This window comes from Puma concolor, chromosome C2 (genome assembly GCF_028749965.1).
Source record: "Puma concolor isolate L17-30 chromosome C2, mPumCon1.1.hap2, whole genome shotgun sequence".
NCBI classification, from domain to species: Eukaryota; Metazoa; Chordata; class Mammalia; order Carnivora; family Felidae; genus Puma; species Puma concolor.
The window spans coordinates 132,761,154-132,779,783 of record NC_141675.1 but is presented as its reverse complement, the minus strand read 5'-3'; the positions used below and the strand labels follow the sequence as shown (position 1 = coordinate 132,779,783).

The 18,630-nt window shown below is 37.2% G+C and overlaps 1 pseudogene; it reads right to left on the bottom strand.

Moving 5' to 3' along the window:
• The window catches only part of LOC112849807 (large ribosomal subunit protein uL6 pseudogene), a 55,640-nt pseudogene that overhangs the window by 18,158 nt on the left and 18,852 nt on the right, over positions 1–18,630 (bottom strand).

Sequence of the window (18,630 nt, the reverse complement as noted above, 5' to 3'; positions counted from 1 at the left end):
ACTTCCCCCTACACCCCCACCAACCCTGGCAGAAAAAACCTTACTTCTCATCTTCTTTACAAAACAGTCCCTAAAACTTTATAAGATAATAATTTATACCTCCTTTAACTTGAAGCTAGTGAGGTTGGTTAGGTGATTGAAACAATTACTCTTGATAAGATAATAATATGCTTGTCTGCTGGTAAAATGTCACAGGACATTTACTAAAACAGTGAGGATCACAATTTTTTGATTCAAAAAACACAACCAAGTAAAGTCCACTTTAGCCTTTGCTTAACTATCTACATTGTTCACAGATGCAGTGAGACATTGTGTCCTTTATTGATGAAAAACAGGAAGTTCAAGTAATTTCACAGGAGAAATCTATACTGGAAGAGGTTCAGGGTATGCTTGTATGACAGAATAGATTTAGCTAAACACCTCATGTTTTCTATATCTGAAAAAAGGACAATAACTGATTTTAATGATTAGCATGAAAGATAGAAGTTACATTGTTTTGTAGGATATAGAGAGGGAGTTTTAAAACATCAAGGGGAGAAAGGCTACCCACTAAGGAAATCTAAATGATGCTAATATTTACAGGGTCAGCCAGGGAATACTAGCAGTTTTTAGAGCTAGAATGTGTGCCCTTACTAATCAAGTCCTCTCCTGGAATTTTAATTATCAATTACATCTCATTTCTCCAATGAATGAAGTTATTTTGAGTAAAGATCAATTCCAAAGTGAATAAAAATATAAACCCCAAATTGAATAAAAATGAACTCCTATAGCACAGTGACCTAAACTTTTAAAAAGTTAAGAATTCTTTAAAACAAAATTTTAAATCACTTGTCCCAACTTTGAACCTGTTAAAATACTATGCTAAAACACTCTTTTCCTGCATTGTCTATCAAATTAGTGTACATGTCATTATTTACTGGATAATGTGAAAGGTGTCAAATAAAATTCTTAACACTAAAATTAAGTTGCAGTACAGCAGGGCCATCCCAAATATAATCTTTATCTCTGAGACCTGCATCAACAACAGAATACAACCTTTTTTAGCTGCGTCTACTCCTTTTTACCCTATCCCACCACCCCGCATCCATTATATCCCATTTCTGCCTCACCTATCATCTAGATGCATTCACTTACAAATGTACTTCCTTGACTTTCACTTCTGAAATCAAACACTCCTGCATGTTTAAACAGTTTCCATAAACTCTCTCTTCTCATCCTGGCTCACCCCTGAATATGCCATTTTCTCCATAAAAATTTCATAATTAGAAAAGCCACTGTAATCCAGGTAATCTAGGGCTCTATTCTATCCCTACACATGGAGTCGATACGACTTGGAGGGGAAACAGTTAAAAGGCATTGATCTTGTGATTCTTCAAACCATAAGCATATACTTCTCACCACACTCACAACATGGGTATTTGATGATGATGATGATGATGATGATGATGATGATGATGATGATAGTGATGTGAGCTGACCAGGAAAGAAAGGAGACACTTCTCCTCTGCATGTCACTACATCCCAATGACAGATTAAGCTGTTCTTAATTTAGAGCTGTACAGAGTCCAAGAATGGGACTAAAAGTAGCAAATGCAACCTGAAACAGATTCATAGCTATAACGTACCATGCATTTTCCTGGAATTCCCAAAAATATCCTGAAATAATGACTAAATCCCTGTTCTTCTTGTATATTTTATAAGTACAGACTCTGGCAGGCACTTTCAAAGGATTTTCTCTTCCATCAGGTGTGCAGTAAAAATGGGGCTTTGGTCTCGTTGTGTGTTACATGGGGATATGAGGTTTACTACTTCAGGCTGCATGTCTCACACCGCGAGAATTACTTTCCTTCAAATAATCCACATGCGATATTAAACTTATTTCCCTTTGAAATAAGCTAATTTCCAAGAATGACCCCAATAAATTTTCCCACTCTGTATGCACATGATACTCTTTGCATCAAGAAATGAATCTGAATTCCTGTCTTCTTGAATCTGGGCTGGTCTTGTCAGTTACCACAGCTAAACCACTGGCCAATAATATATAGCAATAACAATTGCTAGCCACATGAGGACACCATCTTGGACATTCCAGTCCAGTCAAGCCTCCAGATACTGCAGATCCGTCATGTGAAGCCGAAGAATCACACAATTGAGTCCAGTCAACCCAAAGAACTGTGAGAGCTAATAAAACTTGTTGCTGCTCTAAGCCACTATGTATAGTGATCATTTATTATGCAGTAATAGATAATCCAAATACCTATTAACATAATTTTGAACTTATATCTTAGGAATTTAGTTTATTAAGTGCATAAAAGAAATGCTGATGTAGGATTAAGTGGTCATTACACTCAGGAATGCTGAATAAAACACTGAAGCCAAGAATTAGATTTAGCATCTCATTTACAGACATAGATGGACTTGCAAGTTATATAGCATTTGGGGGGAGAATGAAAGTTGATCCTAAACAGAAAAAGAGTCTTGATAAGGCCTTCCTAGGTTCTTCCTTCAAATTTACCAGAGTATGCCATTCCTTCTCCTCTGAGAGAATAAAGACGAGTACACAGAGGCACAGGAATGTTAACGATAATGACCCTGCCCTAGTATGAAAAATTACCAGAAGTAGAAAAGGTGTCGCCTTCTAATACTTACCTATTGTTCTTTGAGTGATATCACATAACAACATTAAGATAGACCAATAAACTGTCATTTTCACTTGGATGTTGAAGGGCATAAAAGGGCTTTTCTCTGACTGTAATAACAAGAAAACACAGATAAAAATTTAAAACCATACATTTTGACAGAGGAAGAGAAAAGCAGTTGATAACTGATTCCAAGAAAAACAAGGTAACCAGAGAGTTGCACCAGTATCAATGAGTTCTAGGACAAATTCCAGTAGCTAATATAGGTGTAGACAGCAGGGAGGGGGCAGAAAAACTATGTGGCCAAATTTGATGAAAACTATAAACTTATACAGCCAGCAAACTCAGCACACTCCAAAAACAAGACACACAAAGAAAAATATACCAATGTAATGCATAATCAAACTCTGTAAAATGAGCTATAAAGTCTTAAAAGTAGCCAGTTCTGGGGCATCTGGGTGGCTCAGTCAGTTGAGCATCCAACTTTGGCTCAGGTCATGATCTCAGGTCATGGTTGGTGAATTCAAGCCCCATGTCAGGCTCTGTGCCAACAGCTCAGAGCCTGGAGCCTGCTTTGAATTCTATGTCTCCCTTTCTGACTGTCCCTCCTCCGCTTGTGCTCTGTCTCACTCTCAAAAATAAACATTAAAAAAAAAAAGTAGCCAGTTAAAAAAAAAAAGACATTACATAGAGAGGAACAAAGTTAAAGATGACAACAGATTTAAATCAGTATTAATGGAGAAGACAGATTAGTGGACTTCAGATTAATCAGAAGACTGATTAATAGAGAATCAGTATTAATGTCAGAAGACAGTGGACCAATATCTTCAGGGTCCTGAAAGGTAAAACAGCCTAGAAATCTATATCCAGTGAGAACTGCGTTCAAAATCAAAGTCAAAGTAAAGACTTTTCAGATATAAAAATGCTGAAAAGTCTTTCTGTACTATAGATCTATACTATAAGAAATATTAAAGAAGTCCTTCAGGCAGAAGAAAAATAATACTATGATGAAAATTCATAAACCCAAAAGAATGAAGAGCATTGAAAATGGTATGCAAATATAAAAGACTTGGTGTTGTTATTTAAATTTCTTCACAAAATAATTGAGTGTATAAAGACCTAAGTTTCTTGATAAATAGTTTAACACTGTTTAACAGGTCTTATCTATAGTCTGAGTCAAAGTAAAAGCTAATAATACCAATATCCTATAAAAAATTCATTTTGAAGGCTTAAATGACTAGTTTAGTTCATTAATTAGGAATGCAATGTACTAGGAAAAAAAAAAAAAACTGTCCCAAATCACAGTAGCTTAAATAGAGATTCAGTTATCTCATGTAACAAGTCTGTAGGTAGGTTAATCCTGGATTTAGACTGGCTACTCTAGGGCAACATCAAGAAAAGAGGCTCTTTCCATCTTTTTGTTCTTTCATCCTTATATGGTGAGATTTCTTTTCTTCAGGCATGTAGCCTCCTGCTGAAGAAAAAAAAAGGCTACTGCAGTTCCAACAGTCATGCTTCCATTCTAGGCAATAAAAGGGGAAAAGAAGATAATATCAGATACGCCTCACACTTTCAACAAAATTTATCCCCAAATCCATCAATAGATTTTCCTTATACCTTATTTGCAGAAATTTGGTCACATGGTCGGCCTAGATACAATAGGGCCAGCTTGTGGAAAAGAGAGATAGGAATGCCATGTGTGGTATAGATCAATAATATTTTATGATGTGAGGCTGGAAACATTGGCATCCTCCACAAATTTTTTCTAGTAGCAAGGAACAAGATAGAAATGGATACTGAATGAGCCACTGTGTTTACTAGTCGGTGACTGCAAAGTACTCATGGTGAAAATGCTCCATGCTAAAACTTACAGAAGAGAATAAAATATGGAGAGTTGCATGCTGTTTTTAATGTATGACTGCCAACATTTTCACATTTCATTTCTTCAGTATATTGTGTAATAATTTCATGAAATCTATGAGATGTGGCAAAAAAATTTCCTAATGGGATGAAAACCAAAGGACCAGTTATAGAGTGGAAAGTTCCTACTAAAGAAATGTTTATCAGTTTCATAAAAGAAATTGCCTAGCCTGATGTCCAATGCTTCTAGTGACTATCTACCTGGGCAATCTACTCCAAATCTGGAATATGGACAGAAGTTATATTCTTTTTTTTCTTTTTTATTGTTTATTTGACAGAGGGGCAGAGAGCGAGCAGAGGAGGGACAGATAGAGGAGACACAGAATCCAAAGCAGGCTCCAGGCTCTGAGCTATCAGCACAGAGCCCAATGCAGGGCTCAAACTCACAAACTGTGATATCATGACCTGAGCTTAAGTCAGACACCCAACCAACTGAGCCACTCAGGCACCCCTGGACAGCAGTTATATTCTTATAATTAACCAAGCAAAAATGTGGTAATGAGTCGATAGCTATGCATAAAATAAAATGTCTCTGTTTTTCTGGTAGAAGATAGAAGCCCCTCTTGGTAGGAGTCATGAGATTGAATTATAAACACTATGCAGAATAAATGAGGTTTACTCCTAAAGTACAAAGAGAAAAATGTGCTGTCATGTGCTGCCATGAGTCTCATCAACTCCAGAAACGCACTGACACTAACCACAGATGAGAAATCAACAGAGAGACAAAAGTAACCACCCCTCCCAACTTAACCAGCAGCAGGAAATCCCAGCATGACAGCCCTCAGGTGAAGCAAGTTTATTAAGAAGTAGGAAATGAAGTTCAGCCTGTCTCTATGACAACTTTTTTAAAAAAAGTTTTAATGTTTAATTAATTAATTAATTAATTAATGTTAATTAATTAATTAATGTGAATTAATGTTTAGTTTTTGAGAGAGAGAGAGAGAGAGAGAGAGAAAGGGAGGAAGGGGCAGAGAGAGAGGGAGACACAGAATCTGAAGCAGGCTCCAGGCTCTGAGTTGTCAGTACAGAGCCCGATGTGAGGCTCAAATTCACAGACCGTGAGATCATGACCTGAGCTGAAGTCAAATGCTAAACCGACTGAGACATCCAGGCATTCCTCTCTCTGACAACTTTTAAAAGTCATTATATGAAAAAAAAAACTCATTAATGAAGTGAAAGGAATCATATAGAAACAAAATTAAATGGGAAATCTTGCATCTCTCAATTTCATAATTACTTTTGTTTAAACCTCTTTAATTCTCAGGTGACTCCATGATTTGATATGTTCCATTTCTTTGGGAGCTTTTACATCTAATGGATGTCCAATGCTTCTAGTGACTATCTACCTGGGCAATCTACTCCAAATCTGGAATATGGACAGAAGTTATACTCTTTTTTTCTATTGTTTATTTATTTTGACAGAGAGACAGAGAGCGAGCAGGGGAGGGACAAATAGAGAAGGAGACACAGAATTTTACATCTAATGGAAAAGTATTTTTTAGGCAGCTAAATAATAGTACTAGAAAACAATGAATGAATAGGTTATATAACAAAACCTTTAATAACTACTTAAAGAGTTTTTCTAAATTTGCTAAATGTCTGAAAACCTAGAACCTTCTTTGCCTAATATAACTGCTAGGAGTAACTATGTAAAGCATAAGAGATCAGTTTTCTATTGACTATACAGCTCTAATGGTAAAGAGCAAAGCAAATCAACAACAACAACAAAAAAAAAAACAAAACATAAAAAACAAAAACATGATCACAAAGACACTAAATGAAGTCTTTAAAGTTAAAGATCTTTCACTTGAGGGGCGCCTGTGTGGCTCAGTCAGTTGAGCGTCTGACTTGGGCTCAGGTCATGATCTTGTAGTTTGTGGGTTCGAGCCCCATGTCAGACTCTCTGTTGACAGCTCAGAGCCTGGAGCCTGCTTCCGAGTCTGTGTCTCCCTCTCTCTCTGTCCCTCCCTTGCTTGCCCTCTGTCTCTGCCTCTCAAAAATGAATATAAAAATTTTTTTTTAATCTTTCACTTGATTATAGCCTTAAATATAGGGGTGACAGTGATGAATCTCACTACTCAGCATTAATTCAACTTAATCAACATGTAATGACTAAAGTTGGTCATATGTTAATTGATCAAACTAAGCAACAATTTATAAATGGTTGACTAAGGAATTCATCAATATTCTAATCAAGAAACACGTTCTATGACCAAATTTGAGTTGAAAATAGATATTATTATTAACATAATTTTAAGGTTATCAGCAAAAGAATTACTCCAAATAGAATACTTTCTTTACAAGAGTAAGGTAAGAAATATTGAGCCTGGCCCGGAATTACTCCAGTCTTTAGTAGAGTCTTGTTCCTCACACAGAACATTAAGGTCACATCAGTGAGGCCTTGTCCGGAGTATTTAAAGTTCTCTTGTCCAAAATAAATCCCTTATTCTGACTACTCACAAATCGAACTACCAATTGGCTAGATAAAGAACAGTATAGCCTGCCAACATCATATCTTGTCTGTATAGAAGTAGTATTTATATTTTAAAAAACAGAAATTGGCATTCCAGTCTATACCTTAGACCCCTGTGAATTTAGATTAGATAACTGATAATATATACCTCCTAGCCCTCCAAACCAGAATATGGCAACCCTCTCAGCAAACTTCCAGAGGGCTAGCTGACTTGTGTTGGCTAAATTCCTCTTCATCATCTTTTCATGTCCATCATCCCATACTGTCCTCTGAATATGAAAATTATGTCACAGATCTACTCTTAAGAAGAGGCATCTAGTAATTTCTCTAGAATTTGAGATAGATTGTGCTGAAAAATCATAAAATAGCCTTTTACAAATAGAATATAATTGCAACTCAATTTGGAGAATAAAGTTATGGTGTTGCCAGTTATGGGAGAATGAACCTCTAACTTTATCCTACTTAGGACCTACTGCCAACTCATTGGGTTACCAACCCAGACACTATCCAATAAGGCAGACTCACTTGGCTGCCAGGAAGGACCTGGCTCCCTGGGTAATAATAGAAACATATCAAGACAAGACCCCTTTTTTATCATCCCATGTATTTATCATTCCCTATTGTTTTTCTTCTACTTTGACTACCTGCTACACTAAACATAATTCCTGTTACATCAACTTATGTTTGCTTAGCAAAAATTTCAATAATCTATAGCAAAATGCAGAGTATTTTATGTCTTTATGATGATCTAAAAGGTTAAGCAACATCAATTAAGGCATTAATTTTCCCTTTGTCTGGTACAAATATTGGATTCAAATACAAGTTGTTAAGTAACTTTCAGAGACCATCAGTGAAAGGGTAAAGTAAAGGATTTCTGATGTTTCTGAAATTTAACTCACGTTCTGGACTGTCTATATCACAATTAAAGCAATATTTGGGGTAGTGAGCCAGCTGGAGGAGAACCAGACTTGAAATATAATAAACCCAGGAAAGGAAGCCCAGGACAGGAAGCTGGAAGAAATATGGTGTTGGCTAATGCCACACTCAATCATCTGCTAGATTAAGTTTTGGCCAGGTCAGCTAGCTGGAGGAAAAATGTGAAGCAGGAACTTGCTCATTATAGAGGTGTGAGTTGACTAAAAACAGAGTAATACTACTTAGTAATTATCACCTTTCCCTCAACTGCCCCCCTCAACACACATATAATAATGGATGGATATCTGGCATGAAAGTCTTTGGCCACAAAATGAACAAGAAAAGGGTCTAGGAATTATGCCCTAGGAAAGAGCTCAAAAAACAAACACTCTGAAAATCTTCACTTTGCCTCCCTAGGTTTATTGATGATGGTGTCCCCAAAGGATCAATTAAGGTTCTCCTCCCAGATCCAAGAATCCTTCTAGGTTAACAAGCGATATTCTCTCTCTCTCTCTCTCTTTTTTTTTTTTTCCAGACCAAAACTTAATGTTTTAAAGCACTCACAGCTGAGGGGGAAAAATTATTTTTAATCTAATGCTGTAAATGTCTATTTGCATTTATATTTTATCTCCTAAAATTCTTGACAATACAAGGTAAAAGTAAAATAGCAGGCATAAAATAATGTTTAAAAATTTTTTATGTTTATTTTTGAGAGAGAGAGAGAGAGAGAGAGAGAATCTGAAGCAGGCTCCAGGCTCTGAGCTGTCAGCACAGAGCTCAATGTGGGGCTCAAACCCACGAACCATGAGATCATGACGTGGGCCAAAGTAAGATGCTTAACTGACTGAGCCACCCAGGAGCCCCATAAAATAATGTTTTAAAGTCAATACAATGAAAGTTGTTTGAGGGATGCTGCTTTCTTCTACCTCTAACATGTAGAAAGATAATGACCTTGATATATATTTTTTTTAAAAAAGACCATCACTGTTATTTATAAGGGGAGAAATAGGGCATTTCCTAGAGACAGAGGATTTAAACCAGACGTTTGTATTCATATAGCACTACTGAGAAAAATATTAATATCTGGGGGAATAATTATTTACTTCACATAAGAGCCAGAAATTGGTATAATCACAGGTTGCACACACCTGGTTCCTTGTTCCTAAATTGCTGCTACTATACCTCTGCTTTCACAGTCTTCTCATTCTGTAATTTGGTCCTATACTTTGGTGTTTGAACCATTTCTTGCCTAACAGCCCGTGTCCACCTCTATAACCTATTCCCTAAGGACCGAAGCCCTGTCCTGAACCCTAACCAGCAAGGGAGACCTATGCCTACAGACAGTTCAGTTCTACAATGACCACTGTACATTTGGCTCTCAGTAGTCACTGTTCTCTGATTTACTTTGCTACTTGTCTGACTGGAAAATGACTATTCTGCAATGCAAGTCAGATTGTAATACTCCTTAAATATGGAGCCCTCAAAATTCATCACCACCCCTTTACCATCAGCATCTGTATCTGAACACTTCCCCCATGTCATTTCTTTCCCAGAGCACAGGTTTTCTGCTAACATCTAAGCATGTGAAGGACAAGTTTTCTGCTCTGTCCTGCTCTAGAAAGACCATCAATATTTGGGTATAAATTTATCCCAGGATGTAGCATTGAGGTAGGCATACTGCTAAAGATACCCACCCTCCCCCTACCCTATCAAGATTCCCATCCCCTGATTATTCAAATGCTAATCTAGGTACTGTTAGTAGCTGTAATTAAGGTTACTAATCAATTGACCTTAAAATTGGCAGTTTATTTTGGATTATCTGGATGAGCTCAACATAATCCTAGGAAGAGAAAGATAGAAGAATTCACTTTAGAGATGCATTAGAAGAGGAAGAAGAGAATGACTCGGTTGGTTAAGTGTCCAACTCTTGGTTTTGGCTCAGGTCGTGATCTCACAGTTTATGGGTACGAGTCCCTCAGTGGGCTTTGTGTTGACAACAAGGAGCACGCTTGGGATTCTCTCTCTTGTTCTCTCTCTGCCCCTCCCCCACTGGCTAAATAAATAAATAAATAAATAAAATAACTTTAAAAAAAAGAAGAGGATGAAGAGAGATATAGCAGAAAGAGGAAGTCAGAGAGATTCCAAGCAGGAGAAAGATTTGACTATGCACGTGTCTGTCTCTGAAATGTAGGGGCCAAAAGGCAAGAACCTGAGAAAGGGTCTCTAAGGACTAAGGGCAAATCGCAACAGACAGCACGTAAGGAATTGGAGACCTCGGTCCTAAAAAACCAGGAAGAACTGGGTTCTCCCAACAACCTGAAGGATCTTAGAAGGGGATTCTTTCCCAGAGCTTCCAGGTAAGAAGCCAGATCACTTTGGGGCACCTGGGTGGTTCAGTCAGTTAAGCACCTGGCTCTTGATTTTGGCCCCAGTCATGATCCTGGGATTGTGGGATTGAGCCACACACTGAGTGTGGAGCCTGCTTAGGATTCTCTCTCTTTCCTTCCTCTGTCCCTCTCCCCATCTCATACATGCTCTCTCTCTCTCTGTCTCTAAAATATAAATAAATAAATAAATAAATAAATAAATAAATAAATAAATAAATAAATAAAAAGAACCCAGGTCACTGACACCTTGACTTTAGCTTTGTGAGACCCAGAACAAAGAAACCTATTAAGCCATTCTGGATGTATGGCCTGTAGAACTATGAGGTCATAAATTTATATTGTTTTAGGTCATTAACTTTATGGTAATTTGTTATGGCAGCAGTAGGAAACTGCTTACAGGTATAAAATACACTCATACAAATTTCTGTGAACATTTCTTTTTTTTTAGGAAAAAGACACCTCTGGCTAAGGTTGGCATCAATATTCTATTTTATAAATACAGATAGTAGTTTATCTTTCTTATAGTTCCCCCACCATTGAACTAGTAGCAGCTTCTTATAACCAAGTATGTCTTCATTCATTATACATTATTGAGCATCTCCTATGTCCAAAGATCTTTAGCATGTACAAAGAATCTGCCTGCAGACTCCTCCTTGTATAGAAGATGAGCTGACCTTGACAGAATAAAGTCTAAATACCATAACATGGCATACACAGTGTTCAATCATCTGCCTTCTGCCTGTAATTCTTCACTTACCCATTAAGATCCAGCCAGACATGACACCAGCTGCTTTTTTTAAACCCTTGATTTCCTTTCATGCCTTTAAAACTTGGAACTTACAGTGCCATACCTCAAGGTGGCCTTTCCCTCTGTCTGGAATTCTCCCCCAGATATCCAGATGCCTTCTCTTCCTCAAGTCTTTGCCATATTTTGTTCTTTAAAATACTCTTGCTCAGATCATTCTACTGACCCTTGCAACTACCTCACCTCCACACTCCAAATCACCCTGCAGAAATGTCTAATGTACCATGTTATTCATTTATTGTATCTGCTGGGTGTTGTCTCTCTCTTCCCCTAATAAAATATATCCTCACAGGAAAATGACTTTTATCTGTTCTGTTCACTGAGTGATCCCTAGAACCCAGAACAGTAACTGGCTCAAGTAAATAGACCCTTCATAAATATTCGTAGAGCACTGAATGAATCTTTTGAAGGCTACAAAAGTTTTAATAGTTACTCGTAGGGTGGAGTCTGGCAGAGCCCAGTTAATGTCCATGCAAAGTGGAAGACAAACTGATAGAGGTACTGGTCACCTTACAAGAAACAGGAAACAGGCCTAAAAGTCCATAACTGTCAAATCTCTGGTTTGCTCAGTGTTCGAGGACTGCTCTACAAATATGGAAAGCATTGCTAGACAGGTTTTGGTGAAATGAGGGTCAATCTTGCTGTTTATGGACCAGTACCAAAAGTGAACATCTTTTGGGGCACTTGGATAGTTCTATTGGTTGAGGGTCTGACTTTTGATTTCAGCTCAGGTCATGATCTCAGGGTCTTGTGATCAAGCCTCTACTCTGGGCTCCATGCTGGGTGTGGAGCCTGCTTAAGATTCTCTCTTCTCTTCTCTCTCTCTTTCTCTCTCCTTCTGCCACTCTTCTCTGTTCTCTCTCAAAAAAAAAAAAGAACATCTTTGAATTCTTGGGAAAGAACAGAATAGTTTATGAGTCTCACTAATAAATTCCTTTCCCCAATTGTTTCTTTATATTTTAAGAAAGACATTGAAATAATGCTGAATTGAATACAATAGTTATTACTGCTCTACTGCTGTTCCTATTGGTTGTTACTATCCTTTCTGATATACCCTTCAATCCATGAGTGACAGCTTTCTCTTGTCTTTTTTTTTTTTTTTAACCATTTTTACCTTGGTATTTATATACCAGGAATATACTGTAAAAATTAAGAAGACTTTTTCTTTCTTGTTACAAATACAAGTTGTTCACTTTGAGGTTATTCTTTAATATTTTCTAATTGCTGACTCATTATTCTAAGTTGTATCTAGAAGAAAAAAGTTTGCAAATAGCTATCAAGCACTTACAAAGCCACATATGGCTCCCCACACATAAGCCAAAGCCCCAAATTGATATTTATAAAACTTCAAAAGTTTAAGGAGATTCGTGTAGGATATGTGACTGAAAAGTACTAACACTGTCAGTGACAAGGAGTTAGTGTGCTTACTGGTAAAGAAATTCTAGCTCATGCTGGCCTTGAACAACATGCTTGAACTTGCCCACCATTTAGTAGGTTACAGTTTGCCAACTTTACAAAGGAAAGGTTTATTAAGGAAAAATTTCAGCCTCTCCTTCTTTAGCCTTCTGTATCTTGTCCAAAGCCATTTTGCCAAAGCCAAAGATTTAAGGGCTAGGCTCAATTTCTCCATTTTAAATAGGGACCACAAATAAAACTGTCAACCAGTAAGAATAAATGTAGTGAGTTTCTTGCCCAAAGTGGTAGACTTCGTGTGGCTAACAGTGCCAGAGCAAATACATCCATAGGGCCCATTCAAAGACTGACAAATTTTGACTTGGTCCCAACAACAGCAAGTGGAAAAAAAATCAGTCCTCAAATCACCTCATTGTGGGTTTGCATGTTTTAAGTTATGCCTGCTGTTGCAATCTAAATAGCAGCTATTTCAGACATGTTTTCATCCCCAAATCCTAAAATGGATCTAATCACATAGTTTCATACTTAAAAACACAACAAGCAAACATGACCAATTTTCCTTTAAAGCTGGAGGCACAGCAGATAAACAAAGATACTTTGAAACCCAACATGTTTAGGCATGAGGGATGAAGGAATCAGCAATTTATTTCAAAAGACTATGAACATTCATTTTTAAAAAGAACTTCAAATTTGCCCGGTGAATTTCAATTTTGAAAGCAATCTCAACAGTCTGAAAACTCTGTAATAGATGTATTCACAGTAGAACAATTGTTGTTATGACAAAGCATCTGATAATTGCGAGGTAATGGCCATCCATTCTATTAGAATTGCCGGAGGGGCTTCTTTAAAAACCTGATGCCCAGGCCCTAACCCCAGACCAGTTACACTAGAATTTCTGGGAGTGAGGCTCAAGTGATTCTAAAACCCAGCCAGGGCTGGGGGTGCCTGGGTGGCTCCGTAAGTGCACGACTCGGAGTTCAAGCCCCAGGTGGGGCTCCGCGCTGACAGTGCAGAGCCTTCTTTGGATTCTCTCTGTCCCTCTCTCTACCCCTGCCTCATTCACACTGTCTCTGTCTCTCTCAAAATAAATAAATAAAACTTAAAAAAACAAATAAACAAACAAAAAACCCCGCCAGGGCTGAAACAATTCTACAGCCAAAGGGAAGGCATAAGAATTGTGAGAAAAAAGGTTTTCTACTCTTGCCTGGTGGTCAGTGACTCCTAACACCCACCCAGACCTACTGTGTGCCATTCTCTGGGGAAAAGCCTGGGAAATATATTTTTAAACAGCAACACAATAATATTTATCATCAGGAACCTAGTCTTGTAAGAAGAAATGTGAACCGCTATATAAGAGCTGTAGCAGAAATCTGTGGAAAGCACTTGAGAATGAAATGCTATTTAACCTGACCTCCAAATCACTACCTGAGCCTTTTCAGGAAAGGTAAGGTCTGCATTAACCGAGGCACACTCTCAAGAAAGCTCAAGGTTACCCTAATGTTTTAGATTGCACCCCCCAAAGAAAAGGAGATGTGAAAAAAGGTCAAGAACAAAACAGAGTCCTCAGAGACACTGAGGCTAAGTATTAGAAGACAGGCAGAGATTTTAGTGGGAAGAATTGGATTGGGGCAAATCCTGTGTCATCTTCTTGTCCTCACACAGATGACACGTTCTCTTCACTTTCCTTTATATATTGAACCCGGTCTAGAGCAGTGTCACGGGAGAAGGTGTCTCCAGCTTCACAAGGCCTGAAGATACATGCGGTTTGGCCATTTCAAAGTACAATAAACATAGTTGTATCACTTTAAATAGCTGCATTCTAGGGGTGCCTGCATGGCTCAGCTGGTTACACATCCAACTTCAGTTCAGGTCATGATCTCACGGTTCATGAGTTCAAGCCCTACAACTGGCTGTCAGCATGCAGCCCACTTCGGTCCTCTTCCCGGCCCCCCGCCCCTCTCCTGTTTGCAGGTGTGCTTGTGCTCTCTCTCTCAAAAATAAATAGACATTTAAATGGCTATTTTCTACTGTCTTACTGTTTGTTTTATTAGTTTTTCTATTTTACTATTTTATTTTTACTAATTTGTTTTAGTATTTCCCCTTGCAATACTGGGGTACAGCAATATACATTTAATATCCCTCTAGCGCACCGGGAACATAGAACAAAGGTAGGCTTTCCCACCGTGTCATTGAATTCTCTACATACTCTGTCCTGTAAGACCCTGTGATGTCAGTGGCAATGCCTAGTGGAGCAACAGAGAAGCATGATAGGCACACTGATGTTCTGCAACAGTCTGGTAGGATATACTAGTGCTAGTAGGATGTGGCCATACGAAGGACCACACCATGAGGAATGCAAAAGAGCACCTTAGGAACAAATGGAATAACACTAGAATATTCTCAGACAAAACTTGGCTGTAATTTGAGCAAGACTTGAGGTTCTATAAAGAAGAGGAAGACAAAAGACAAAAATTTTAGAGGTTACCACACTCAAGGTGCCCTTATCTCTACCCAAAGGCAAAGGAGGCCCAGAGATACTTGAATTTAATCAAAGGTTTGTTTTTTTTAAAGTAGGATATTATAATAACATATGCCCAACAATTTTAGTTTTGCTGGGGAAATCTGGGTGCATATTTAAAAATTTTAATGATGGAGGAGACATTGTTAAATGATTACCTCTGAGCAGTGGGATTATGAATGACTTTAGGATTGTTGTTTTTTGTTTGTTTGTTTGTTTAATTTTATTTCCTAAATATTTTACGATGAATACTTATTTTTGCAATAAGACAAAATATTAAAATTATAAAAAATTGTGATTGTTCAAATTTTATTTGTATACTATAAATCTCTGGTTTAAGAAAGTTAAGGTTTTTTTTTTTAAGTTTATTTATTCATTTTTGAGAGAAAGAAAGAAAGGCAGAGAGAGATAGAGGGAGACATATCCCAAGCAGGCTCTGCACTGTCAGCACAGAGCCCAATGTGGGACTTGAACTCATGAGCCCTGAGATCGTGACCTGAGCCAAAATCAAGAGTCGGACGTTTAATGGACTGAGCCACCCAGGCACCCCAAGAAAGTTAAGTTTTTAAACCTCATAATCTAGGTAATTTGTTGGTTTGAAGCCATTCACATAGAGACAGCTTGTTAAAGAAATAAATGTGCATACTACAGAACTCAAGTAATACCTTAATCCAACAAGGTAGTGGAATAATGAAATATTCATGATCAAAATACAAAAGGCTTGTAGGATATTTTTTGCTAAGTGCAAAAATGTTTCAATAATAATTATTCACTGCACTGGCTAATATTTTTTCACTCTATCCTTATTCCATTAATTTAGCCTGTGTCATGAGGCATTAATATTTTCAATGTCATTGACTATGAATAAATGCAAGACTCGGGCTCTTTAGTTCTGGGACCCAAATCCTAGCCCTAGCTCAACAGTCCAGCATGCTCACCATCATAGGGAAGGGAATGGGATGACTTGAGAACAACTTTTTTTAGATGTTTATTTATTTGTGAGAGAGAGAGAGAGAGAGCGAGGGAGGAACAGGGAGAGAGGGAGACATAGAATCCGAAGCAGGCTCCAGGCTTTGAGCTGTCAGCACAGAGTCCAATGTGGGGCTTGAACTCACGAACCATGAGATCATGACCTGAGCCGAAGTCAGATGCTTAACTGACTGAGGCACCCCTTGAGAACAATTGTTTTAACTAAAAGTCATATGTTTTAAAGGCAGAGTAGAAAGTCTATGGTTCTATTCAGTTATTCCTTTGAAAAAACAGAATTTGGTAATATACTAAACTATAATCCATCACTATTTATATTAAATTAAATGTGTTACCCTTTTGACCTTAGTTAAAAATAATTAATGTATTTTAATGAGAAACTATTAACAAGTATTTGAAATATTCAATACTTGTTACATGTAAGAATGACATGCAAAAAATGTCATATCTTGAGGAATTTCACTATAATTCATGTTTTCTCTTTGTTGAGCAAATACTGAAGTTTTTGTAATCATGACTCAATAGATGTTTTAGGGAGAAGTAACAATATGGGATGACAGTATGGCCAACAGAAACAATCTCCCACAATGTTCAGACCTGAGAGTAATAGATGACGATATAGGGAAATAGGGTTATTTACCAGCATAGCATCATAAACTCATAACGACTAAATTTACCTCCTCTCTTTCTGATAAGGTACATTCTGAAATGGAATGACCTTATAACAGCCCCAGTAATATGGAAGTATCTATTGATTTAAGAGAGTTACCTGATGAAAACTTAACTCAGCTAACTTTATTAAATAGAGAGATATATAAGGGCACATGTAAAATATTGCCATTTGAAATTATAAATTTATAATATGTAGCATGCCTTTCATTATGCTGGTGATTGATGTCTATTTTATAGATAAGTTTCTGGAATATTGTTCAAGCCTCTGTAATTCTCAAAGAGTTTCCTGGATGACATTCAAGAACAATATGCCCAGCATATTGCCCCACGGCAAAAGCCATCATAAAAAATATTAGCATCATCATCAAAATTATGGTTGTGATCATCCTAGTTATAACAAATAAACTGTAGCCAAAAGCCACTATTTTGAATCTTATCTATGGCTTAAGTCATGGATATGGCACTCTCCTGCTATGTAAGATTAACCTTTTAAGAAATAATATTAAAAGGGTGCCTGGGTGGCTTAGTTGCTTCAGTACCAACTTTGGCTCAGGTCATGATCTCGCAGTTCCTGAGTTCCAGCCCCACGTCAGGCTCTGTGATGACAGCTCAGAGCCTGGAGCCTGCTTTGGATCCTGTGTCTTCTCTCTCTCTCTCTTTGCCCATTCCCCGCTAACACTCTCTCTGTCTCTCAAAAATAAACATAAATTTTTTTAAGGAAATAAAGAAAGAATATTAAAAATAAAGACATGAAATAGTGAAAAAAAGCTAATATTTTAAAAACTTTCTTCATATATGTATCTCAAATCATAAGAATAAAAGGATACAATTACACACAATTTTATATTTTTTAAATTTTGAATTGCTTATTTAAATATTGCATATTGAAGACCCTTCCTCTGTGATCTTATTTAGTATCCTTGAACATTATCATTACTAGCCTACTATCTTAAAGAGTCTTTCATCGGAAAATAAGTTAAAACTATGGAGTTGGACATACAAAAATGTTGGCAGTAGGAGAAATATCACTTGTAGTACTGAGGCTAAAAATGGGTAAGTATAACTAGAGAGGAAAAAAAAAACATATGTAGAGATTCACTGAAGCTCAGTCACAAGCAATACATAATAGGTGGAAAAACACTGTTGCCAACAGAACTGAATGTTCCATAGCCATAAGAAATTTTATTGAGCCATATTTTTAAGCAAAGCTTACAGGCAAAATATGTGCCCAGGAGGCCTGTTTCAACTGTAATACACACTTGAATAGTGACTATAGCAACAGGTATATAGAGAAAGACTATAGTTATAGTCCAAAGTGTAACATTCACCTGTGAAAACTGATCTTTCTAATCCTATCTGAACATGCAGATCACACTTCCTACTCAAATCACGCCCATCATTACAAAAATGAGAAGATAACAGGATATATTTATCATAAGGGGCTAGAATACACTGTGTGGAACATTGCTTAAACTAATCTATATCAAGGAGACTGATGGTCAAGAAAGAGTCAATACAAGAATTATACAGGTGGAGGATCACTTGACATATGTCAGTGACTAAAACACAGAATAAAGAGAAATGTAAACAACAGACAACATAAAGGAACTAGCCCTCCTTTTGACTGGAGGATACTAGATGAAGAAGCTTTCATTAGAGAGAACCCAGATAGTCAGTATTCATAGTAGTACTCTCCATGTATTTGTCTTTTCAATTTCTTAATGGTGGCATTTAGAATTCATTTAATTTTTGCTCAAGTCCAAATTGTTGTTTTATTATTAATTATGCTTTTGATGTTTGTCTAGGAAATCTTTGCTTAACCTAAGTTCATGAAGATTTTCTTTTATGTTTTATTCTAGAAGTGTTGTTGTTTTGCCTATTGCAAAGAGGTCCACAACCCA